The sequence below is a fragment of the Phalacrocorax carbo genome, chromosome 15, assembly GCF_963921805.1.
Source record: "Phalacrocorax carbo chromosome 15, bPhaCar2.1, whole genome shotgun sequence".
In the NCBI taxonomy this organism is placed as follows: Eukaryota; Metazoa; Chordata; class Aves; order Suliformes; family Phalacrocoracidae; genus Phalacrocorax; species Phalacrocorax carbo.
Genome location: NC_087527.1, coordinates 15563230 through 15589988, shown reverse-complemented (window position 1 = coordinate 15589988; position 26759 = coordinate 15563230). Strand labels below are relative to the sequence as shown.

At 40.2% G+C, this 26759-nt stretch overlaps 1 protein-coding gene across 13 annotated transcripts in view; it reads right to left on the bottom strand.

The window, feature by feature from the left end:
- Positions 1-26759, bottom strand: part of ARVCF (ARVCF delta catenin family member) — a 288430-nt gene that overhangs the window by 241910 nt on the left and 19761 nt on the right. For 10 of the 13 annotated variants that reach the window (XM_064466541.1, XM_064466548.1, XM_064466551.1 and 7 more), the window contains one exon: positions 25990-26058. The exons of the other annotated variants lie outside the window; for them this stretch is intronic. The gene's annotated coding sequence lies outside the window, so the exon portion shown is untranslated. The remainder of the gene's footprint in view (positions 1-25989; positions 26059-26759) is intronic. 13 annotated transcript variants of the gene reach the window in all.

Here is a 26759-nt window from a genome sequence, read left to right as displayed (position 1 = left end):
CCAAGTTAAGTTAGAGGAAGATTGGTGCACTGCAAGATAATTTTAACACCACCCTGTAGCTAAATTTGTCTCTTACCCATGAGCCTAAATGGCAAGCTCCTTGAGGCAAATGGACAGCACGGCACGTTGAAAGAGCAGAAAAAAGTGGCCTTCCAAACAAGTGCTAACAGAAAGCAGTTGAAAGCACCTAAGGCGAAAATGCGATATACATTTATATATTATATGTCATTGCCAAGGAAAAAAACCAAAACCACTTACAAATTTAAATTGATAACACAAGGTACTAAATTTAAGAAAATTCATCCACTTTTGGAAAGCAGCCTTTCAGAGCTAGTGAGCAGGGGAGACAGGCATGCAATTACTGCTAAACAATAGTAAAAAGGAGCTATAGCTTTAGGACAGAATACAGAGACTGTATTTTGAATTCAAACTCAGCTACAGTTTGACACTGGTCAATGTCAACAGGCTGACCACCGCTGCTGATCAATCAAGTTCCAGCAGAGGATTATAATAAAAATATATTTATCACGTACCACTTCCACAGACAAGGATTGCCAGCATTATACAAACCTAAATACATAAAATCTTTTCAATATTATCCAAGGAGCCATTTAGCCATCACTGCTATCTTGCTTCATATTTTTCTCCTGTTTAAAAAGAAGTGTCATTAAAGGCTCTTGAAGCATAATGAAATGTGCAATGCTGCAGCAAATCAACAGAAGAGCTAGGGATAGAACTCCTGGCTCCGAATCACTTCTCTCACTCGCTAGACCATGCCTCTGATTTCAGCAAGTTATATTGCATACTCCTAGCTAGTCCCTGAGCTTTAAATGAATCCCCCAAACATTTGTAATCTCCTTGGGCAGTCAGGTTCCTCCAGGGCACGCTCCAAGGCGGCCGGACAAACGCACTCTAGGAACAGAAGCTTGACAGGGTGGATGCACGCTGCGGGAGTTAAAGGGAAAATTCAAAACCTCAAAAAGCCTGGAGAGCAGCTCAAATCACGGCAAGTGAACGCACACCAGTGTCGTGCAGCCAGGCACTGCCCTCCCATCTCCCCCCACCCCCTGGAGATCCTGGCTAATATTTACAAAGATATCAAGCCAGACTTATCCAAGCCCAGCCCCCGTTCCCTAAACACACCATCTCAAACCTTCCCACTCACCTCTCTGCCTCTGAGAGCTCCCCATACCAACACCCCCAGTTTCCGAGGCACAAGAATCTTAGCAAGAGTCTGCAGTTACTCTCAGTCACTACTAAATCATATGCTGTTCTAGCCACGAGCCAGCAACCCTTCACAAAGCTAAGCAGCCTGTAGCAGGCTGGTTAAGGGGCATGTTCAAAAGACTCTGGGTTGCTCCTCAATAAAAACTCCACCTCTGCAAAGTCTTTAGTTATCACCAGTCCAGAGAAAGCGTTTAAATGCTCTTAAATCAGACTTTCATCAGGGGTATTTAACACAACAGTTGCAGTAATTCCCCCTAAATTGCTTATTCATTGACAGAGACAAATTAAAGTCCATCCAGGTCTAGAAGTTGTTCTGATAACTCTGGTGACTTTGAAGTGCCTGAGGTTCGATGTTTTAATTGGGTGACCACTTATCATCAGAAGACTCACTTTCAAACACCTTGAATATGGAGCATTAAGTGGACATTACAAGGAAGCTGGACTAGCAGCCGTTCCTCTTCTCCCTACTCTACTACAGGGTGGAAGTTCAATGCCCGAGTACTGGTTACACACTACCATTACGAAATCTAAACGTCTGCTCTAATAAAGCCTTTTCTATAAGTGGAATTTAGGTACCCACATAAGGTGGCAAAAACTGCAGGAGGCATACCTTGTCTTTACTTGAAACTAGATGAAACTCTCCCATGCTACAAATCGGTTTACACTACTGCAAGCTGGAATATCAAGGTAGACGCGGCTTGATTATATCTTCAAGCAATCTAAATTAACAAACTCTGTAGCTTATCCCATCTCATGCATCTGTGATAATCTTGTAGACCCAGCTTTCCTATTAGGCCCCACTGACACCTACCAAGGGCTGCTTACAATGAATCCTCAGCACAAAGTCTCTGCTCAGTTACACCACTCCGGCTTCTCTTTTCGTGTTAATAACACGAGAGAAAGCCCAGGACCAAACATTAGAGTTCTGGTGAGGTTTTTTTTGTTTGTTTCATTTTTGTTTGCTTGTTTCTTTTGTAAGAGTAAGCCAATTTACTTTAAGAACATGTAAAAGATTAATGGTGCATCAGTAATGTTTTCCTTTTCCACGTGCTTAACCCTGCTTATCTTTCTTTGGACAATAGCTTGCATTACCCACAAAAATCAAGACCCTGAAACTCAAGATAGACATTGTATTACTGTCACTTCGCCAGAAAAATCTATACTAGCATCAGAAAAGGGCTACTGTTCTCCGAGATGGGGGAAGATGAGAAAAGCAAGAGGAGGATTGATCAAAAAGCAAAAAGCATTCAAGCACAAAAACATTCTCTGAGAAAAATTAAGTACACACAGCCTTGGTATCATATTGGGTTGGGAGGGATATTGTTGTGGTTGAAAACTAAAGAGTTTCCTCAAGTTTTAGAGCAAGAAAGAATGATTATTCCCTGAAATTCAAGGATTATTCTCCCTAAGAAGCTGTCAATTAGCATAACTTTGAACCCAGCAAAACTCTTTCTGACTACCAGCTGTAACTATGGCAACAAGATCCAGGAACCTACAATAAATATGATACAGTGTCAATAACCCAGTCTTTCTCATGTAAATAGATAAAGCACAAGGAAGACAGAAGACCATTTCCAGTGCTTTAGATTCAATTTTTAGATCTCTCCAATGTTTGGAATGCTGGCACATTCCGATGACCAGCAAAATACAGAGTAAGAGAAAACTAAAGGGAAAGGAAACAACACATCTCATAGAAAAACTATTTAGAATTTAAGAAAGAGTAAGACCACATTTGTGGGCTTTTTCCATTAAACCTGTGAAATTCTATAATCAGATATAATCTCTATCAAGTTCCGTAAATAGGTTTGAGATGGTTTCAGAACACCTACTCGGTTTAATGAATAAGTGAGATCTTTCTGGTGGAATCTTTAAGTCAATCCTAAAAATAAAGTAAACAGAACAGAAAGCTTTCTAATTCTCTTTTTTGGCTACACATCCCAGTTACATCTGTAAAGGTATGGTATTTTCCCATCACCTAAAGCCCCCCTTCTCTGAAAACTAAAATAAAGCAAAAACGACCCCATGTCCTCTGACTAGGAATATAATGCACATAAAGAGCACAAGGCACGTAAAGTGTTGTCAAAAAATTAAGCCCTAGACCAGAAAACACAGAATGACGTGTGGGAGCGAACACGGGATAGGCATAAAGCTAGAGACTAATGAGGAAGCTGGAGTGAAACGAATAGGGAAAAGACTCTTAGAGGAAAGTAAAAATGGAACACAGATATTCGGGAAGAGAAGGGACTGGTGATGGAATGACAAATCCTAGACAAGATGCAGAAATGACACCAGGGAAATGAAGGTTCATTACAAACAGGAGAGTTCCGAGCGGAAAAAGCCATAAAGCCACTGCCTCCTAAAAGGCTCCCAGCCCAAATGCCCTTTCTGCCTCCCCATCTCTCTCTCTAGTCGTGCCTGGCTATGAATAGTTCCTATCCTGCTATAAATAGCTCGAAGCCACAGTGCTAAATCGCAGCAAGAGCCTGAGACACATGCTGACCTAGGGTAACTGAATGAAGGCAATGAAGATGATTCCATCTCTATACAGATGGATCTTCAGGAGGACAGGCAGTCACTGTCACCCTCTTGCTGACTGCAGAGATTTGCTAAAGCATCCCTGCATCCGCTAGAAGGGACCATTACAGCTGTGTATTGCCTCCAGCTAATCACTACACTATTTTTCCCTTAGGTCAAATATTCCTTTAGGGTAGGGATTGCCTCATGCAAGTCAAAGCACGCAGAATATAGTGTCTTAATATTAATCACCTATTCATGATGCCTATTTTCAGAGACATTATAAAAGATTTTTAAAAAATTAAAAACTTTACAGCGTTACATGAAAACAGTCTAAGATTAGATCTAAGTAAAGCCTCATTTGTTGAAATATGTAGTTCAATATTTTTACCTTTCTTGCTACTCAATGACCTATTTTCTTACCATGGCAATAACCTGAAAGCACATTTGTACTTACATTCTGCTCATGTGTGCCTGCTCTGCAGCAGCTACATCCTGGACCACGACCTCACCAGAGCTCAGCCTATGTGGTTTTGGCCTCACACCGTACTTGAACAGACGTGAAGTAAGTTGCCTTGAGAATTCAGGTGCCATTCTCCCCACGCAGTCAAGAGCATTCATCCAGCCCAGACTGTGTATTCCCCATACATGCTAGTCAACAAAAATCCCGCTGCACAAACAAAAAAAACCACCCAAACCACCGACAGACAACAAAACCAAAACACACCACCACCCCCTGCAATGTCTAAGCTCAAGTATCCTGCTTAGAACTATAGAGAGGAAAGTTAACTGGAGATAATATACTACTTCATTTTATGTCCTAACTCAGGCTGTGTGAATAATTGATTTCTCGGTTTGGCAGATCAAACTGCATTTGAAATAGCTCCTTCTCTCACTCAAACCCTCTCAAAATTTCATTTTGACATGACACATTCCATTTCGGTCTTGTAACAAAAGCTGTGAAATGAAGGCCAGATTCACAAAATGGAGAGGAGAAAGGAGTTCCCTTTTCTCGAAGAGCTCAGCGTGCCTCCACCTTCCCTCGTCGCAGTGACCCCATGAGGTAGCTGAGCCAACGCATCAGCTGCCGACTGGGGAGAGGAGCCATCGTGGCTCCCCGCCTGTGCTCTCACGGTGACACAAGTAGCAGGGAAGGACGTGGGAGAGACCCTCTCGGCAGCACTACCTATTAGGGTAGCTTAGATCCGCCGCACACTGACCTCCGCATGATCAAGCCCTGGATTCAAAGTGAACCTTCCCCAGTGAAGGCACCAAAGGAGACTTACCTTAGAGCAAGAGCTTCTGAACTCAAACATCCTGACACTCAAGTCTAGTCTTCAGTTAATTCAAACAGAAGGTTTGAAGCAAGCTGAGACATTTTAATTACCTTGGAACAACAGCAACAGAAGAAACAGAGTGCCTGGGCCAGGAAAGCCTGCAGTACGCGCCTGCCTGAGATGGAAGAGGTATGACTTACAGTCACAGCGCTGAATCAGGTTTCCTGCGTCCCGGGCAGTACTCTAACCAGCATGCTTTTGGAGGAAAGGGAAAGGATGTCTCATTTTCTCTGGTTTGTAAATCTAAACTCAGTATTTTCCTTAGCTGAAACTATTCAACTTTTTCTGCAAATAGCTTCAGAACGTATGAAATTTTGTTTTTAAAGAAATCTTCCTATTTGCCAAAAACATTCCCTGAATTGTCGCGTAGTAGTAACACCCTGCACGTTGAGCATCGCTCCCGCCCAGCATTTCACTTGTGGATGAAGTGTCCGCGTCTATAGGAACGGGAGAGCTACGAACTGAGATCTCGGGTTTTCAGGACATGCTGCGCTTTCCAGTAATTCTCCTATGGAGGGAACCAGGATAAAACTGGAACACCAGAACAGTAATTGGAAACGTCCTGCTTTGCACAGACGCCCAGGCAGGTGACAGCGCTCAGAGCTGCCCGGGCAGCTGACAGACACCAAGTCTAGACGAACACCCAAGAGTTCTTTGTTCAAACTTGTTCAAGGGACTTTTGAATTTCCCCACAACTTCTTAAATCTATTTTTGTTGTTAAATGAGTAAAAATATTAAAAGGAAGAAAGAGAAAGCATATTTCAGGAAAGGATTGCTGAATACCTTATGACTAGGATACCCGCTGGGCTCTGTAAAAGTACCTAAATCCTCATATACTCCATACTCCTGAATTGACTTGTTAAAAAACCCCAAAATTGTGCTCCTAACTTTCTGAGGTAATAACTTTATTACTCAAATAATATCTCCAGATATAAGACCAAGTGATTCATCCAAGGTCACGAAGAGTCTATGTCTCTTGACATCAGATTATACTTTAACTGTCAGAGTTAGCACATCTAAATTCAAAGGTGAACCGTGCCAGCAGGAACTCCGGACTAGGAGCTGAGTGTTACCAAGAGACGAGATGCAGGCTGGAGCTCGCTGACGGTCTCTGGCTCTAGGAGTCAGAAGCGTTTGACACATCCTCCTCTTAAGGTGCCTCGAGTCCCACATCCCAGCCCAGCCACATTTCATTCACAGTCTGCCTGCCATGAGATCTAATCTCTGTACTACATTACATGCCCATTAAACACAATTAAGTTATGAAGAATTTGCAATTAATACTGATCCTTTTTTCCAGTACAGCATATGGAAACAAACAGGCTGTTTCTGATGGCAGTAACAACTGTGAAGTTAAAACTATAAACTGTTCCACACTTGAATAAAAACCTGAAACATGACGCTCAGGTTGATTATCTACACCCTCACAGCAGTGGTCGGGACAGCAAAAAATTCAGTTTTCCTTTATAAATTGCTACTTCTGCTTAATTTTTAAAGAATCCTTCAACAGTCTACTACGTAGCTTATGAACAGTTAATGCAAGTACTATCAGGTTTTGCCAAATTAGATATTGAATATATTAATAATTTACTGTAACTTTTAGTACCATGGTTAAAAATAGCTCTCCCGTGAGCTTGTAGTCCATATCGGATGCTGTGGTAATTATCCTCAGAATCTAAATCATTACAATAAAAACAAAATAACCAGACTGAGCAGAAGCAAAGCCAAATTTTAATCTTCGTGAGTAACATTTCTCACTTTCATGCAAATCCCTGTGCACGTACTGAAGGCCATTGAAACAGAGCTAGTTAATTAGAGATGCTAGTAAAATTAAGAAAAGTATCCATGCAAAAAGTGAGGAAAAAGAGCCATCTCTAAGCCTCTCTTTCCACATGAAGGATTTTAAATCACCTCCCTTGCTTTCTTTATAATCCTTCCTGGGTTTTTTTGTTTTTGGTTTTTTTTTTTCCTATTTCCCCCTCTCTACACTGCCTCCACCTACATACAATCACTATGGAAAATAAGCTCATTATAGTGCAGCATGGGTAAGCGACTGCAGTCAGAAATGAACCAACTGATCCAGCGGCTGCCACTGGCATCACTGGAGAAGAGTGAAGGCATCCCCTGTAGACAGGAACCTACGCTGAGAGGGGATCCAGATCTGTCTTGATGAGTTTATGCTACCAGAACAAATGTTGGTTTTTTCCCCCCGTCTTCCAGGTCATCCTGCCAGGATTCCCTGCTACAACATGTTAATCTCAATTACTATGGTTAATATTGTACTAGATTCTTTTATTTCTACATTAAAGCTAGTTACATGGCAAGTGTGGTTGAGGACTTCGTAATCATAGAGTCAAACTCATCAATAGCTACACAGCTGTCTGCTCCCCAGGAAGCGTTAGCACATTTACCCTATATTTTAAGCTATTTTAGTTTTGTCTATACAGACATAACTGACAAGCAGCCTCTTTGCATTTCTTCATATTTAATTTGGTCAGAATCCGGACGTGACTCAGCTGAAGTCAGTAGGAGGACACAATTAATATGATTTTATCTCATGTTTGTCATATGAGATTTATGTTGCCATAACAGAGATTTATGCATTAATAAAACTGCTATTATTAAACTTTCTACAGCATATCAGTAATAAGGATTACACAAATCATCTCACATGGGGGAAAAGCAAAAACCACTATACAAACACTTCTAGATGGTAAGCATTTTAATGAAGTTTGTAGTTCTTTCAAATAAACAATGCCTATATCTTTTATTGTGTTTCCACACAGCATTCTGTGTAAATCGAGAAAAATCTGGACCTTCACTTCTTAAGACATGATCAATACATTCAGTTTGTTTTGTAACAACTATCTGGAAAGAGGGAAAAAATATTAACCTACGAGTGACACTGAAAATTAACGTGAATGATTTCTGTCTATTAAAACTAAAAAATTACATTTAAATAAAAATACTTAAGAATTAAAATCAAAGGTATATTTAAAATGCGCTAACAGATTTTCTGTATTTATACTTATGTCCCAAAGAACTCCAAAGAGATTCACAAATTACGTTTTCAGTACATCTTTGCAGATCTCCTCCCATTTAAAATAAATGCTATTTCAGACCTTGGCAAAGTCAAATGATACAAATACAAGGGCAGGTGTCAGACCCTTAAAAAAAAAAAAAAAAAGACAAGAAAAGCCTCTAAGGTCAGTTTAATAGGCACCTTCAGTGCTCTGAAAAATCTCCCCTTTATATCTCACAATAAACTCAGGTAATTCATTGGACTTGCGTCCAACAAAATCCAGCCCAAAAGTTATTATAAAAGCTCACATTTGACCAGAATTTGTCTGAGGCATATTCTATTCCATCATTGTCATTATATGGAAGGTGCACTTGTTTGTCTGTCTTCCTCAGCTGGCTGTTGTAGCAGAAAACCATCCGTCCTGCCCCGTAACTAACTTTAACTTAGCAGACTGTACAAACAAAAGAGAAACAACACTTTAGTAAGAAAACAGATGGTGATATCTTTCTTTCATAAATTTATTGCAGAGATAGAGAAAAAAAATTCAAATGATTGCCTTGAGCATCCTCTGATCCTAAGGTTAGACAGCGAGTTCTGAGACAGGTTAACCACTGAGATCAAAGCACATTTTGCGATCTCGTGTACCTGCTGTCTAGGATCAGCAAAAAGACGACGGCAATCCAGAAAGGGACAAGTGTAAGGGAAAGGGACATCATAGCTGAAGTTCCTTCCATTCCACTAGAATGGTCACCCAGCCTTCAGAAATTGTTGGGCCTCTGGAAGATAGTTCAAACCTAGATTCCCAAAGGGATTAAAGGAAATGGGAGGGGAGCCAGCAAACTCAAGGCAAGTTTTACGTACCAAACATTCTCTTCGCTAATTCACAAGGCATGAAATTGCCTCATACGTTATTTGGCTTTGGACCAAAGCAAGTCTAATTTGCCAGTTCCAGAGAAAAGCAGATCAATGTATACAGAAGTGACATGTGTAATGCATATGTCTCAGAGACTTCAGGATTAAAATACGTAAGTGCTTTCTTAGGAAAACACATTAAACATCATGTTACTGACCCTTTTATTCTCAGGAAGGTATATAATTTGCTTCCATCCCAGAGCCCTGTATAAGACATCATGTACTTCATGTTTCAAGTCACATGCACGATCCTGCACGTCCTCTGATTTCCATAAAAATCCCGTATACAGAAAGCACAAAGTAACAGACACTAAAGGAATAAAGTATCTTCATTGCATCGTTTGGGCCGATCACAGTGCAGCACCGCCACTACAGAACGTCAATTCAACTAATGGATAAACACCACCAGTGTTGCAACTGACCTCCTTTCCTGTGCGTGCTAAGCTTCTCAGCATGAGTACTCTACTTTTCGGGATTGATTCGACCGTATCAGGGAGGACATAACATCAGGGAAAGCACTGAAGAGAAAATATGCTACTTGGTGAGCCAGCTGTGATACGCTGAAACAAGCAATGCCATCTCTGTAGCATTTCCAAAAGGTGCTGTTACTGACTATTCTAAGCACGGTCCTATTCCATGTTAAGACGGTCTCCTGCTCTGAAAAGTGTCTAAAAATTGCATGGGATTTCATATTTATTGCTTCAAATCGCAAAGCAAATTCTGCTTATTTTGCAAACCCAAAGATTGGTTCTTACAGCTACTTAAATTCCACCCAGAGTTATGGCAAAGCCATTTCTGATTCATGTACTATCATAATAAATTTTTCATATATATATTATCTATATCCATAAAATAACCATATAAAATAAATATCTAGTGAAAATGTGCTTCCTTAAAAGAAATGTTATTGACAGTTTAGAAGACAAGTATCAGGTTATTACTATCGGAAAAAATTCTGACAGATTTTCAAAGATAGAAATTTTGTAATAGAACAAACAGCTCCTTAACTTAAAGGTAAGATCTCGAATGATTCACAAAACCACCATCGTGCTCCTCTTGCATTTTGCTTTGTGTGCAGGCTGCGCTTGCAAGTATTTGCAGAACAGACATTTATGTTATTCTGAGCATAAGGTATTATCAGTGCAAACAACCTTTAATATCCCCCTCAAATTACATTTGCTCTAGCATAAAAATCAAAACACTCCCTGTACGGCGAAGCACCTTAGTTCAACCAGTGAGGACAGATGCACCAAACAAGCCTGTAACGCTTCGGCTCCACACGTAGGCAAATTTAGCAGGCTAAGATACGTGCTGTGTTGCTGGATAGCTGCAAGGACAAAGGCTGGCCTGAGAAAAGCCTTTTTTTACAGCATAGCTAGCTTTCCCAGCACGCCAGGCCGCGTGCAAAGCGATCCCAGAGAGCAGGAGTGTCCGAGTGGCCTGCGAGCAGCATGCTGTCTACTGAAGGACTGCTGTGGATCCAGGGCTCTTCACTCACCTGTTCCTAACCTACGGGCTCATCGGATGATTACGGCAAGCTTGGGTAGCAATAGGCCGTTCCCCAAAAAATACACTACTGTGAAACGTGCTAGTGAAAAGAAGGAGGAGTCTACTGCCAACCCACCTCCTTCACACTCTGAAGAGGCCTTCGGCAACATTGGTGGCCAAAAGCAAATACGTACTGTTAGTCTGCAACACACAAATTAGACCAAAAGCAATACTGCAGGCACAGTCACACATGTCCTTTGTACAGAATCACAACCAAATAGTTTCTACTTCTTTATTTAATACTGCTCGCCTTTGATTTTTTTGTTGTTGTTTTTAATCAAATGACAGCATTACAAGGTTACAATATCAAGGGTATGTCAAGACACAGGGGCTTGCAAAAGTGAATCTCTTGTGATTTCTGCATGAAAAAGAAGGGCTGCAGTTTCCCCAAACACAGAAGTCCTTTACACTACCTATTTAAGAAAATAACGCACAAGGCACCAGAAGAAAACTAAAGGCCACTGCTATTGTAAAACTAATCAGGATATATTCTCTCATTTGCTACCCGTTAAGGGAATTCTTCTCTTTGTAATGATTATCTTGAGTGCCTCTAATTTCCTTTTCAATGTTTTTTGGCAGAAATCCTTACAGATGCAAGACACAGAGAACACATAAAAGACAGAAAAACATGCATTTCAAAGTACAACCACATATCTTTAAACAATCTATCTGCCAATTTTAAATTAAATACATGAAGACCTTACAATAAACTTATGAAAGGAAGAGAAAACAAGTGGAAATCAGATTTCATTCATTGGTCCAAAACAGTTCTATTCTAGCCTTGTTTCAATTTGTTTTGCTCTAGGGTGTTTGAGGATATAAAATGCACCTGCACGAACAAATCCTGTGAAAATACTACAAAGAGCAATTGCAACCTAGTGGCCTTAACTTGACTCATCTGTTTGGAATTAAGTCGCATTAACAGCATTCTGCTGAGGAATATCTGCATGACCAACAGAATTAAATGGCAGTTCAGTGAGTTACCAGCCTCTAACAGTCTTTTGAGCAGGAACAACCAACTGAACAGATTCATTAACTTCTAGCTAGGCCCTAGATCAAGATTATGATTTTGGATTGCTCGATCACATTCTCTCCAGAATATTTGGGGGTGGGACACCAAAAAAACCCTCCTCTTACATGTTGCTTAAAAATCTACGGAATAAATTAATGAGATTTAGGAGGATTAGGGCTGTGACACTGGAAGTAGCTGGTGACAGTGGTGCAACTGCAGCTGGGAGAAAAAGACTAAAAATATTCAACTAATAGTCAACTGAAAATATACAACTCCAGCTAGTGGCTGGAGTTGTATCCACCAAAAAGACGAGTGACAACATGGCTTGATAAATTCTCAGATTATTGGGTTCTTTAGCTCCTGGGTTCTGTTTCATTCTCCTTCAACGGCCAGCCCTTCCCAGCAGTTTTTCTTCTTGACCTCACAATCCACTGAATAAACCACAGTTTCAGTCTTGCACCCTGTCACCCATTCATCACTCTGCCAAGTCCCTTTGCTGGCTCTGTTTCCCAATTTATGCATGATAAAATTCTGTAAGAGTTTAACAGTGCAGCAATTTATAAATATTTTTATTATACAAGACAGGCTTGATGCTCAAACAGGAGGTCAGAGGTACTGGCACTAACTTCTCAAATTTTTCCATTCTGCTGTTCCTCCCAATTGCTCGCAACTAGCTATCCTCAAAGAAGAATGTTCATGTTGATTTGTAATTATCTTTTCTCTCTGATAAGCCCACTTCTTTAATAGTGGGCAATATCTCCTTTTGATATGTGAAATATTAGAAAAATGAAGAGACTGGGCAGCTATCCCCACACCGAGTCATAAATCAGCCATAGTCCTACTACTTACTAAGTCCAAGGCACAGATTCCCACGGCAACATATGAATCCTTTATTATTGTAACATTTTGCTCAGATAGATATTCTGGAGATGGGAAAACCAACTGTAAACAGCAATGCAAACATGCTTCTGTGGTAGACTGAACTGAAGCAGGGCCACTGAACCAGCAGGTGAAGCAAAGGATCGGGGTATGAACTGCGCATCTGCAAACCACTGCTCTGTACTAGCAGATGACAGCCTTCTTGTAGCCATCTATTACAGCTTCTTGTCAAAGTCAATTTAAGCCTACCACTTCCTGCACACCTGAGAGGCATGAAGAAAAAGCTTTTATAAAGAGTTATGGGGCTGTCATTCAGGAGAACAGCAAATGCTGCAGTATTTTGAAGCCGTCGGGTCCAGCAGAGGTGAAGTCTACGTATTTGTACGGGAAGAGAGGCTGCACAGCCTCAAGGCCCTGCAGGGTAGGGTCCACAAGCCAGTAATTCCCTTCCCCTCTATTAGCGTTATGCATTAAAATAGCTGAACAGTGGTGGAAACAAAGAGTCCACAGGGGGAGAGAAGTTGTATGCTAAAAAGACCTTCTCAAGGAGAGACGTTAACAATCCAGAACAGTAACAACCTCTTCCTCTCCTGGCTTGGTTCGTTCTCTGGCTTACCGGTTCCTTGTGTAGGTGTTGCTATTCTAGACACAAGTTCTCCCCACACCACAACCACCTGTCACTATGCTTTATAAAGTTAATCCAAAACTGAGGTTCTGTAGTGAAATTATCATCTAAGTAAATTGTAGGGAAAGCTGATGAAGAAATGTAAGAACTCAAAACACTTGCTACTCAATTACCACTCTCAGTGCTAACTCAAAGTATTACAGAAAATTATTGCTGAGCACTCTGAGACCAGTTTGTTAAGACACCCACTGATATGAATACTTGACCCTGCACTTAAGTATTTAAATCTTTTTAAGGTTCATAGCCCACCCGTTCCCCCTTGAGGTATAATCTGACACACAGCCAAGAGGAAAGGCTGTTCAGAGCTCTAACAGCACAGAAACCCATTTGCAATTGCTCTTTTCATTTGTCCTCTACAAATCAGTCAAGGACCCAAGCTCTTCAAGAAATACTGCTAAATTGGACTCTGGTATTACTACAATTGCTCAGTAGCAAGGCTGCAGATGGAATTAATTCCCAAGGACTAAGAAACTTCAGAGCACCCCAGTAAAAAGACTGATAAAGGAGAGGAAAATGTGAAGATAGTCTCAAAGTGGTTTGTGCTCAGCATGTGCTGAGCCTGGCTCCTCCTTGGGCTAGCTAGTGTGGGGAGCTGCTAGTGCTCCACAAATATCTCAGGCCCCATCCTCTGCTGCACCGCCTTGGATTTGCACGTTCTTCTCTTCAGTGTGTGCAGCAAGGGTGTCACCTGCAGAGCAAAGCAGAGAGGTGGCTCACCAGCAAAGGTGTGTTCTCAACACTGCAGGTCACATGGGGACGGAGCAAGAGAGGGGCTACTGTGAGCAAGTTCTCCCAAAACTCAATTTCTCTTCAACAGAGACGAGGAAAAGAGAAAGGCGGCAGGGACAACAAGGTCAAGCATCATCAGGTTCCATTAAAGTTCTCATCAATGTTCTTATTTAAGAGTCATTAGTCAATTGTTTTGAAAAGAAGAGCTATTTCTGCTATTAGTTTTGGCGGAAATCAGGGCGATTCTACCTGTCAGAGGAATAACATCCAGAAAGCACCTCCAAATCAGAGAGGGACAAAACACAAACACTAATTATTTTTTTGGAGGAAGCTTGACACATTGAAATATATGAAGCATCATGGTTGTGACAGAGAAGGACTGGGCTTAGCAACTCTTTTCTAATCAATTCTAAATCGAGGCTATCTACTCGTGCAGAGAGCAGATGTGCAACTCTTCCCCATCAAGAGGTCACACATTCAAAAAGGCACACAGAGTAATACTGTTATATAGTCCTACATCACTCCAAAGCTTCGTTCCAGTTTCAGTGTGACTGGCGGTACACAGTGACCATGCTAATGCCTCTGTAGTTTACTGCACTTACCCAGCTTTCGAAAATTCCTCGTAAGGTCTTCATCTATCAGGCGCGCAGGTCTCTAAACATTCCAATTTCATCTGTGCGAATTTTAATCCTTTTAGGACATGTTAGAGATGCATGCATTTATTACTGGTCTGTTCTACTCACCAATATTGCATCCAGGAGAATAAATGTTTGTGACTACCCAGCAACACGTTCTGTAAAGCAAAGCATCTCAAGCACTTCACAAGTATCAATTACGTCGTGTTATGTAGAAATAGTACTGTTCTCCTTTCGCAGATTTTTAATTTCTTAAAGAGGTGGAATAATTTAGGAGAATTTGTCTACAATAGGATTAACATGCAGCTGCTGCAGTTGCTGTGCACAGAGATTCTGGAGACCTGGTAAGGGTAAGCCTCATAACCACATACATGGTATTCGTTTATTATTTTGTAAACGTCTCTTTCCGTTTTAGAGAAAGTCTACACCTATGAGGCAACCTCATGAGAAACATGACATTAACTGATAAAAACCAAAGGAGATGGCGTCTGAAACGCAGGTTCCAGTAGGCAAGAAAAGGAAGGAATTCATTTCAGCTATTGCTTAAGTCCCATGACTCGAGCAGAATGCAAAGTGCAGCAATTACATTCAAATACGATGAATGCCATAATTATGACTTCAGAGATAAGTGGAAATATTTTGAGAAGCAATAGTTCAACTAAAGCCATATTTAAAATAGGGAGTGCTAGACGTTACCTACTATAAAACAGTCTTAAGGGATTAACAGTACTTGTATTTTTAATTGTTTATGTCTAACGGATGCTGTATTGGAATTAAAGAAATAAAAGCTCCTGTCTAACACGCTACCAATAATAACTGCTACTTTAAACACATGAAACTCTTTCTGAATCAAGGAGGAACTAGCGTCCAAGTGTTTTAAGGGACACTTCATTTCTCCCCAAAGACGTGTAAAGCTGAGACCTTCAATACTTGTGATGAATATCAATGATGAATGCCAGCTTTAAAAACAACAGAGAACAAGCCAGGTCATATATTTTCCTCTGGGGTTATTGGAAGAAGTAATTTAAACATTTATGCCCAAGTTTAAAAACAATCAGGAAACAAAAATTGCAGCTATTACAGATGAAGTTTGATGGGAAGACTGGTCGCCTATAAATGAAAGGCCTGCCTTATGTAATTTTCTTTTTTAAGATACAGAAGATGACAGCAGGAGAAGGATACTTTATCTTCACAAGTTACGGGGCAGAAAGTCACAAGAGGCCAATGTGATTTTCGGCTAATGTGCTATTTCTGAATGTGAGATTAACAACAGGTATTTCTGATTTAGTTTGCTTTGTTTTAAAATAACTTCACTGCACGCTAATACAGAACCTCACAGCAGTCATAACTCGAAGGCTGTTCATAAGTACTAGCAGAAAATTCCATGATGAATATCATCTTCCACTTCGAGCAGGGAGGACAGTATTTTTCAATAAACTTTACCAACTATTTCTAAAAAATACTGGCAGAGGTGGCAATTCTTCTGTTTAAGCCAAAGCAAAAACTAACCACGTACATCTTTCCGCCAACACGCAGCGTGTGATTTCAGTGATGCCCCATAAGGAATACACTGAAATTTGTGACAAGGAACAAAGCTTAGAAAGATGGAGAAGATGGAATGAATGTCAAGAGAGAAAATGGATACACAGATTTATTGTACGGCTCTGAGAAGATGAGAATAAACAGAAGTTTGAGAGAAACACTGTAAAAAGGACAGTCAGCAGTTGGACGAGAAAATCATATAAACATTATGTTGGATAGTCCAAGAGAAGAAATGTCAAGGACTTTACAAGAGATCAGGGAGAGAATGGTATGAAGTATAGGCACAACAAATTATGCTTTTGCAATTGAGAGGGCAGTTTGCATTACAGAAATAAAAACGAAGCACTCTCAGAAAGCGAAGAGCGCCTGCGTGTTACAAGGCAAGACAAAAGCACAATGTTACACAACTACGGCGACAAAAAAACCCAAACGTATAAGCCCACACAAGCCCCCAAGGATCCTAATTAAAGAGAACAGCGCTGACCCATAGTCCTATTTTCTCTCATATACGCAGCCAACAAACTGCAGAGAATTCCAGCAGCTAGAATTGACAGTGACATTTTAAGTCAATGAGAATCTATTTTACTCTTCCTCCCACAACACAAATGAATAGTAGTGCTAATGAAATTCCACTCCTATTATAAACTGACAAACACAATCCCGCATTTATGCCTTCCAGCAAAATTTGCCTTTTTACAAACTCAAGCTATTCTGAAAAACCCTGTAGTCACAATAGGACAAAACAAAATGCCACTCTCCCCTGCACTGCCCTTCTTCCAATTAGCTTAACCTCAGTGGACCAAGATAAAAATTTTTCTGCTGTATTTTACACCTACAGTTTTGGATGAATCGTATGGAAATTTACTATTTTAGCCACAGACTTTAATACAGCCCAGTTATTTATTTCACATTTGATCAAGTGTTTCTGACTGAGGATGGGCTTCTAATTCATTACATAACTTGCTTTAAAAAAAAAAAAAACCAACACAAAAATCCACACACACTGGTTTCCAGCGCTGTCTTCTCCAAAATGCCAAGGAATTACATTATATCCATCAAACTGATTATATGCAAAGAATTGATTGGATTTTGGACCAAGGTACAAAGTGTAATCTGTGCATATTATTATTCAGAAAAATGAGAGAAAATATTCTTATTCCTTTCTTTTTGAATGAGTTTCTCAAAAAGGCTAGATAACCTTTGCCTATTTAATTGGGGTATGAAGGAATCTTCGTATCTCTCCATCAGAAGTGTACAGAGAAATAATTCTGTGTTTCTTTCAGGCAAATAATATTTATACTATTTACTATAATATTTACCAAGCAGGAAACAGAAAAAGGAAAAATAAAGAGGTGACCGCGTTGTACTGTGAGCTGTGTGCTCTCACAAGCTAAGCAGGGCGTGATCCAACGTCACACACCAAAGGCACCGGGTGACGCAGTAGGTGATGGATGCCCAGCGCCCTCCTCTCCTCTAGCCTGTTATACAGCAAAGGAGGAAGGCAAGAGCTTTCTTATTAAGCTGAGCTGTAAGGTGGTCGATTACCCATTAGTGATTGCAAACAACTCCACGGCACATGCGTGTCTGCTTGCCGAATTCCGTTGTGAGTGAAGACTCCACCCCACCCCCCCAGTCTCTAGTTTGTACCTAACTCTTTCCTTCCATCCCTGAGAAATTATGCACCCTGCTGAGCAGAGTCAGTAAAGTGCTCAGCCTGAAAGCTGCCTAACATGACACATCTACTAGCAAGCTCCCCCAAATTTGAGAATTCACATCGGTATCTGCTGGGATTAAAGACAATAAATAAATGCAGCATGTCAGCATCAAAATCCAATGTTTTCTGTATTTAGCTTCTTTCAAAATAGCTTTAATACAAACTGAATGGCATAAGTATTACATGTGTCACCGGTCTTTATAAAACAACTTTTCTAGCCCTTGTGTAAGCCCAGACCTGTACTGTTCCATCCCTTGCTTCCACCACCATCCAGACCTATTTGGAAGAATAGTCTTCCAAATTCCTTTCTAGAGTCTACCTTCACCTGAACATCAAGTATCAATGCCCCAAAGATGCCTTCTCCTGCTCTTGACTTAGTGTCTTCCGCAGGGACCAACTGAGTTTCTAGTAGTTAAGAAGTGGATCCCAGGTATCTCACCTAGTGCCTTGTCAAGCTGATAATCCCACAACTCTCTCTTGGACCTGGAAACCTGACTTTCCATTGTACCACAATAAATAATAGCCAAAAGCAGCGTGGCCAGCAGGTCAAAGGAGGTGACTCTCCTGCTCTACTCCACTCTGGTGAGACCCCCCTGCGGTGCTGCATCCAGCTCTGGAGCCCCCAAAGTAAGGGCATGGACCTGTTGGAACGAGTCCAGAGGAGACCGTGAAAATGATCTGAGGGCTGGAGCACCTCTCCTATGAGGACAGGCTGAGAGAGTTGGGGTTGTTCAGCCTGGAGAAGAGAAGGCTCTGGGGAGATATTATAGCAGCCTTCCGGCACCTGAAAGGGGCCTAAAGAATGCTGGCAAGGGACTTTTTACAGGGTGTGTAGTGATAGGACCGGGGTGATGGCTTTAAACCAAACAAAGGTAGATTTAGATTAGATATACGGAAGAAATTCTTCACTCCGAGGGTGGTGGGGTGCTGGCACAGCCTGCCCAGAGCAGCTGTGGATGCCCCATCCCTGGAAGCGCTCAGGGCCAGGTTGGATGCGGCTTTGAGCTTCAGTGATTGGGAAGAGACATCAGCCAGCCAAAGACAGGAATAAGTCAATGGATGAGTTGTATATATATTTCCACCTGCTGGCAGAAAGTGTTTACACAGCAGTAGTATGCTTTTACAGTGGTTTAAGCCTGGAATAAATCCAATAAATCAGTGGAGTTTTTCTTGGTTATAAAATGAACACAAAGCAGCATTTATCGTACAACGCCACTGGCTCTAAGATTATTACAGAAAGTCTGCTTTTGATAAGGCTGTATACCTGCAGATCTGGGGCCCTAGTATTAGTCTAACTGATGGTTTGGGGTTTTTTTATGAACAACTGAGGCTACCAAGACACATGGCAGTTTCCCAAAACTGAGTAACAAACTTAAATTACTAAACACAGAAACGTGTTATGATGGTGTTAATCAGGTCCAACACTCAGCAAAATAAGTATTTCTCAGTTGATGTTTCTTTGAAGGTAAAAGGTGTTGTAAGCCAGGACTCAGAGGAATGAGCTGGTATTCACCACATACCACCGAACCGCTGTAACATAAAACCAACTGTTCTCGTTTCTTCGGACCTGATTGTAGCAAAGCACAATAAAGTCAATACTACAGCTGGAAGGGGCCCTTTCCAAAGCACTACAGCTACGTCAAAAAAGCCTCCATTGTCTATAAACAGAGAGTGTGAATTAATCTCTGTTCTCCCTTACATCAATGAGTATTTCCAAGCACAGACACCACACCCCCAACCTCACCTGGGGATTCTTCCACACTGCGCACTCCAGGCTTTCATCTGATTCCACTTTTAACACTTCAGATTCATCATCAGTGCGTTTATCAAGTGTATTCCCTGTGAGTTCAACATTCAAGTCCCGAACAGCAGTGTGAGCTAAACATTTATGGAACAGGAGAAACTGAGTCATCTCCACTGCAGGACTGTTCAAGAGGCATGAAGAGACTAGTTTACCAGTTAGCAAACACTAACATTCTACACTCCTTTCACAAAACCTTAGTCAAAATGTTGAAGTCTCTGCTTTCTTTGCCTTCTGACCTTGATGACATGTGCGACAAGGCTGTTTTCGAACATATTTCCAAACTCAGCTCCATTAAAAAAAAACAACTTCTTGAAGGATATACTATTGCATTAACACATGCTGGAAAGCATCTAGCCTTTGTGCGGCCCCCTGTGTCTATAAATACCCAGAGAGTGACATGCAACTACCAAACCAAATCCAAACTTCCTCCAAGAACGCTGAAAATGTTATCTTTGTCACCAAATAAAGTGTTACTTCTTTGTGCCAAAATAACATCCCATACATGTATATAGTAAAACCTGAGAAAATACCAGCAGATATTTTCACAAATGCTTAGTGCCAAGAGAAGAAATTCTCAAAATGAGAAGTGCTACGATCCATTACAGCATTCTGAATTCAACCTCCTGTCACGCAGCTCACTGAGGTAACTATCAGTTCTCATTCTCTACAGCTCTCTTCAGGAGAAGCAACACTTCAGGAAAGCAAGAGGATTACTGTACAATAGGGTTCAGTTTATTTAGAGGAAGGAACATGCTGAAGATAGTGCCAATGGAAGAATATGCTAATGAACATTTTAATGAGGTAAATCTGCCCTCATATCTCCAATCAAAAACGCCCGAGGTCCACTTTTGCAATGGTAGGTAGCAGTTGCAAGAAACAAAAGTCACCCTTTCTACTGATGTGGGCGATGCTAAAGCTGCAACAATTACTGGAATTCCAGTCAGGAAGGAGAGGAGGAACAAGTGATGCTTTGAGCTTCCGAGACACACCAGGGCATGCTTCCCTTCTGTTTCTGAAGGCGCTGTTTCAGGGAAACAGTCCCTGCCAGGACTCTCCTGGGACAATGCACCTCTGCAGTTGTTCAAGTGTAACCCTCCAGATGGGGAGAAAATTCAGCTTTAAATCTATATTGCAATGGTGACTGTTTTATTAAAGTTTAATGCTCTTGACATTGCTACGTAGGTATTGCAAGAGCCTATTTCAAAATTTAATGAAGTCATCAGGTTTTTAATGGGAAGACCCTTTAAGTTGTACAAGGAAAAAATAGCCTAGCAAAATTCTTATTGGCAATTTTTGAGAAGTCTCTGCTGCAAAGTTGGCAAGTCAGACTTGCTCCATGAACATCCCTGTTGAAGCCAACAGCACTGATTTATAAACCAGATATAGCTTTAAGGAAAAACAGAAAGCAATGTTTAATCAGTGCTTACCATAAAGCTTTTTCTAAAGCATAATTTGAAGTTTACAATGGCAGCATAATACTGGAATTACAAGAAATCAAGAAAGTAGCTAAAGCCAAATAAAATTGCCTGTCCTCTTTTATAAAGTACACTTTTTAACACCTGAAGAAAGAAACAATCAAAAACAGTCACCATGGCAGGGTGCAGCAGCTGAAATGGCTGCATTTCAATCGCATCTGGATCAGTTCTCCAATTTAAAGTTAATTGAAGAGGATATGTTTCTGAGGGGAGCATGCTAAGGAGCAGGTATTGTAAGGTATTCCAAGATAATGCTTTACATTTCTTGTTTAATTCTTTTCGTCATCTACGTTTCCTTTATCTGCTTGGAAGGGGCTTTAACGGATCTAAATAAAAGGAGAAAATTTGTCTAACATTTATGCCTTGCCGATTCTTTTAGATGTTGCTGTAAGAAATGTAAATCAAGAGATTGGGTCTTAAAGTTTTATTCACTGTAGTTTTAATAGACCATGCCAATATTACTCCAGTATCGCCAGAGATGTCTCCAAGAACACTGAATGAATACTAAGAAGGCCAACTGTGACTCTTGCTATGGAAGTACACGTTAAATCCTAAACTTTTAATCTCCCAATTGGATCCACATGGGGCAATTCAGTACAGCTCCAGGGAACACGCCAGCAAAGATACCACAGAGGAGTTACACTGTAGGAATAACCAGAATGGAAACTCTCACAGTTTGTCTTGAGGATCAGCAGTTACATGTTTGTTTTCAATACTAACGTGTGCAAGGATGTACGACTCTGATAGGCGTACATCAGCCTGTTTCCACATGCACGTACTGTCTATGGATTATTAGTATTTTGGGTTGGTTTGTGCTGGTTTTTTTGTTTGGTTGTTGTTTTGTTTTTTAACAGAAAAGCGTACCAATTTTGAATACTAATGCATTTTAGAAGAAGCAAGTTTTCTCTGAGCCATGAAGTAGAAAGCAAGAAGGCACATAATGAAGTATTGTGCAGACTTCAGCTACGTGAAGATCCACTTAAGGCCAACCTTATCCAGGCAATTCAATGAAATTCTGCTTCAGACAGATAAGTACATCTGCAAGACATTTTGCTAATAAGCAGGTCGTATGTGCCACGTCATGAAAACGATTAACTACACCCTACTAAATCAGTATTCCAGTGGTTCTGATGCTCTCCAAAGTGAATTACCTGATCAAACCACCAAATATTATGTGCAGTAATACAACCTATGTTCTGTTAGTGAGTCAGTACCCGCATGGTGAGATGGAGGAAACAAAACAGGCACAGCCTGCTGCTTGTTGCGCATTACTGCGGAGCACCAGGCTTGCTCTTGCTGCTGTCACCATCGTTAGGAGGAGACCTAGGTGTGTAGGGCAGCAACTTCAGACATCACAGAGGCTTGCAACGCAGGCCTCATCCAGGCTAACAGAAGGAGCTCGATTCCTCAGCTGCCTGGACCACAGGATCATCAATGAACCATGCCAGGTCATAAACAGCACCAAGGCAAATTCCCCACGCTTTCAAACAAGTAACCTGTTTTAACTAGGAATTATAAAGTGATTCCGAATGAGGCCATCAGAAATACAAAGAAATTAAATCCATGCATATTGTACGTCAGAATCCAACATTCCTTTTTTAATCCATTCAACACCACCAAAGGCATTAGAATTGTGTGGATATCAACGAAGGCAAAATTAGGACCATCAGCAATTCTGGAAGGCTTGTATGATCATTAACTAAGGATAATCACGCAGAGGTAAATTCTCAGACATACAACATGGAGTAAGTTGTCAGGCTACCATAAACTAATGTCACGCAGAGACAATTCTAAAGTTCAATTTCAAGACAAACTTGGTGTCAGATAAACCAGATGGAAATTAATCTCCAAGAGCGATGTATAAAAAAATCACTAATTAATGTCTATATACATATAATATACACTACATGAAGGGGAAATTCCTTTCTACAATTACTTAGCTCAGACTTGTTTATGCTGCAAATGTTTATAAACCAAAATGCTATTATCTTTGGGTCATTTGAGTATTTGGGTCATATCTGGCGCTTTCCGGGTGTGACAAAGAATCTGGCATGCCCGAGACAATTTTACAATAAGCCTAACTACAGACAATTTTTTAAAAAATAGCTTACTTGCAAGAAATATCAAGCGCATTAAGTGGGAGTTTGATTAATCTATAGCAATCCATCAATTAAACAACATTAATTCATCATTCTTGATTGTTCCAGAAAAGATGGTAGAAACCCAAAATAAGCAGACACTAATCTGTGAGCAATGAATTGGGGAAAAAATATTAACTACAAGGAAAAGAATTTTTATAACAGATAAAAACCACACATTCTGGATGGCTCAGGTCTGAAACCTGGCCTGGAATATGCTCCAAATTAAGTCAGCTCCACTTCACACATTACAATCAAAACTGACCATTTAAATCAGTTCTGGAAATATCTATTTAGCATTCGTTTCTGAAAAGGCAGTTATTTTTAATGTTTCATAAATCATTTCTGGGCAACCACCAGCTAGAAGCTTTTATGCCAAATTCACTTGTAATAGCATCTTCCTAGAGGGTGAAAATAAATTCTTGATGAAAGTTATTGCTTGGCAAATACAGGATCTCACTTTTCGAAATGGTCATCTTAGGAAAAAAAAGTTGTTCATTTTTTCTTAAATGACATCCATGAAAATGCCACTAATAATACTCTATTAAGCTTTTATTAAGAATTGAGAACTAATAAACAGTTTTGAAAACTTAACAGCTATTCACAAAATTGCATGCTTTCTCTCTAATCTGGATTCCTTGCTTAGGTGACCTGTAATATCCGTGACTGTAGATTTTAAGCCATGTCTACTATTTCTCCAATAAGTATTCATCCTGTAATTCTCCTTCTTGCCTCTTGAGAAAGCACTCTGTTCAGATCTACTCCTGCATACAGTGTGATAAAACACACTGGATGATGTAAGCAAAATAATTTTAGATAAACAATTTCTATGGTGCAATGATTTTCAGAGCTGTAGGTATTAGAAAAAAAAAAATCTATGCTGACATAACAGAAATGGTTAAAACTTCTTTCTCCTTCTTCGGAAACACCTTTCTTCATAATCAAGTAGTACAATAGCCCGTTTCACATAACCCTAGCTATAGCAGAATATTCATAAGCGTTTTCTGAAAGGAGAGGAAAAGTCTTCACATTCAGGCAGTGCAACGTTACTCCCACTGAAAGCCACAGCAATTCTACTGCTGACCTCAGTGGGAGTAAGAGCTCTTCCAAACGGCTCCAGCTTTTCAGATTTTCCACCAAGATGTCTATTGCAAAAAAATGCAATTCTATTTTATCATTAAAAGCCACAAACCAATAACCAATCAAAATAAACCTAAAATGAGGTTTTATAAGTGAGCAGTCTCAGCCAATGAGCTGTACTTGTAAAGGAACTCACCAGCATTCTTCAGGGCTGACAAGCAATAAATTGAAAGCACCACCACTCTGAAAACGTATGGCACTCCTGATTAAGGGTGACATACTCTTTAAAATGAGTACAGAGCATACCTCACTTCTGAAGCAAGCAAATCAGTTTTACTCATGAGCTTTGTAAAAAATATCTTTGGTAATGATAGCACAATTCTGCTGTTTCTTCAGCGTAGAAGGAGCAGGAACATTTCAAAGTTGTGTGTTACTTTACTTCACAAATATGCTGTGGAATAATAGGCAGCTCATATATCCACAAACAGCACCTCATTTGATTGCCTCCTAACTTTTTCCTAATTTTGAAAAAGTGTGGTAAGAGATAACTCCTTCTAGTTTCTGTAATTTTATTGCCTTTCACCCCTACAATTATTTTCCCTTGCTCTAAATACTAGAAATTTCACCTCAGGATAACTGTTACAGTGAAAACTCTCCTAAGAGATCTCCTCTCTTCTATATTGTTTAGGATATTAAGAAGCAGTAACTTTCGGTTTTGCTTGTACTATGTAAACTGTATTCCCATCTTTCACCCAAAATTCTACTTTCTCTGAAACAAAGTTAGAAAGAGACTATTAAAAGAAATTAAATTAGAAAACTAAGGCTTTTAAAAGTTTGAATTATTATATCAATTTTATTCATTTAGCAAGTACAGCTGTCTTCTGGTTTTAGTAATTTAAAAGACCAACTCCTTTAAATTATGTTCCTTTATCCCAACGTAGATGGCTTTTCGTTGTGTGACGGAACTTCTGCCTGGCTAGTTATCTCAGGAACGACTTCCCAAGTCATCGGAAGTCATACAGATCAATAAATTGCTTGGTCTTTGACTACGCCGACCATACTGCTCTGCCAAGGGCCCTTCACTTGAAATCGGTGAGTTAGTAGAGGGGCCGAATGCCACAGCCATGCATCCCATCACACACGTAGACAGCCACTGAATTTACACCTGTGTTACATTCATGTGCCACAGTCTCCGGCACAGAGAGCTCAGACAACAGCCTCAGACGGTGTCTGATGATACCACTGAGCACAAAACAGAGTGGCTGAGAGCAGGCAGTTAGAAGGTGGGAGGCCAGTTCACCTCTCATCTAAAAGCAGGACAGCAGCAGAACACATCATTTTGAAAAGGTAAATTTAAAGTTTTGGAAGCTTTATTATTAGTTACATTACACACAGTTAATTATTCCACATTTTGATTACAACAGATATTTGGTTTTATATGGTGGTTTGCTATTCCAAGCAGACTAATTCGAACTCTTGTGTATTTTAGCCATACTCAGTTCAATAGTCCTACTGTTTGAGAAAAGGGCCACTAAAAACTATTACTGCAAAATTAATTTAGTCTTTTATCATTTCATTGTTGGCTAAAGAATGGCAATTGTGACACTGTCTGGAACACCAAATAGCAAGAAGGATTAAATTAGTAACAACTTTGCCTTCTAGGTTTCATAGACACGAACATGTGTAGTTAATAAGAGAACTAAAAATATATGTAAGGAAATTTTGACAAGTCTTACCACCCTTTCAGGTGAGTTGTTAGGCCCCTTTCCTTGGTCATAAAGCACAAACCAAAGTTATGGATATCCCTGAAAAACATAAGAGACAGATTAAACTTTAAACAGAGACTGTAACTGATGTGACTCAAGGACTCGTTGGGTTGAGGACAGGCACAACACTATATTCAGCTTCACACCCAAACACTTGCCAACACTGTGCTGCCATCCCTAGTTCAAAACAGCTAAGTCAAGGCTTTCATCAGCCTCTAGAGTTCCTAATTCCTGAAACCAAACTCCATGGTAGAAATTTCCGATCTGGTTTGAATGCTCTGGTATGCAGACAAGCTTCTCCTGAATCTCTGGATCACAACATCCAAAAATCATTTGTTTAAGTGTACAGTAACAAGATGCAAAACAGTCAAGGTGTTTCTCCTTATTATCTTTTTACTTAAATCTATTCTTTCTATATCATACGCTGGATTTCAATGACCTACACTTCCAACATACAAGAATACTTTCCATGGAAAACACACATACTTGAAGTTACAAGGAAACTGGAGAATTTTTCAAGTGAAGTTAGCAATAACACAAAGCGTTAACTCCCAGGGAACACAAACACTGGCTTGGGCTACACTTTGCCAAGTCTCTATCAAGCGCTATTTGTGTTTATTTTAACTCCAAAAATCATAATTTTCCAACTGTTTTACCTGCCTTTGTTTCCAAGCTAGAAACACATCTGATTCCATACATACACTGCAAGTTGGGAATCGCACCTTCAGCTAACGCAGAGC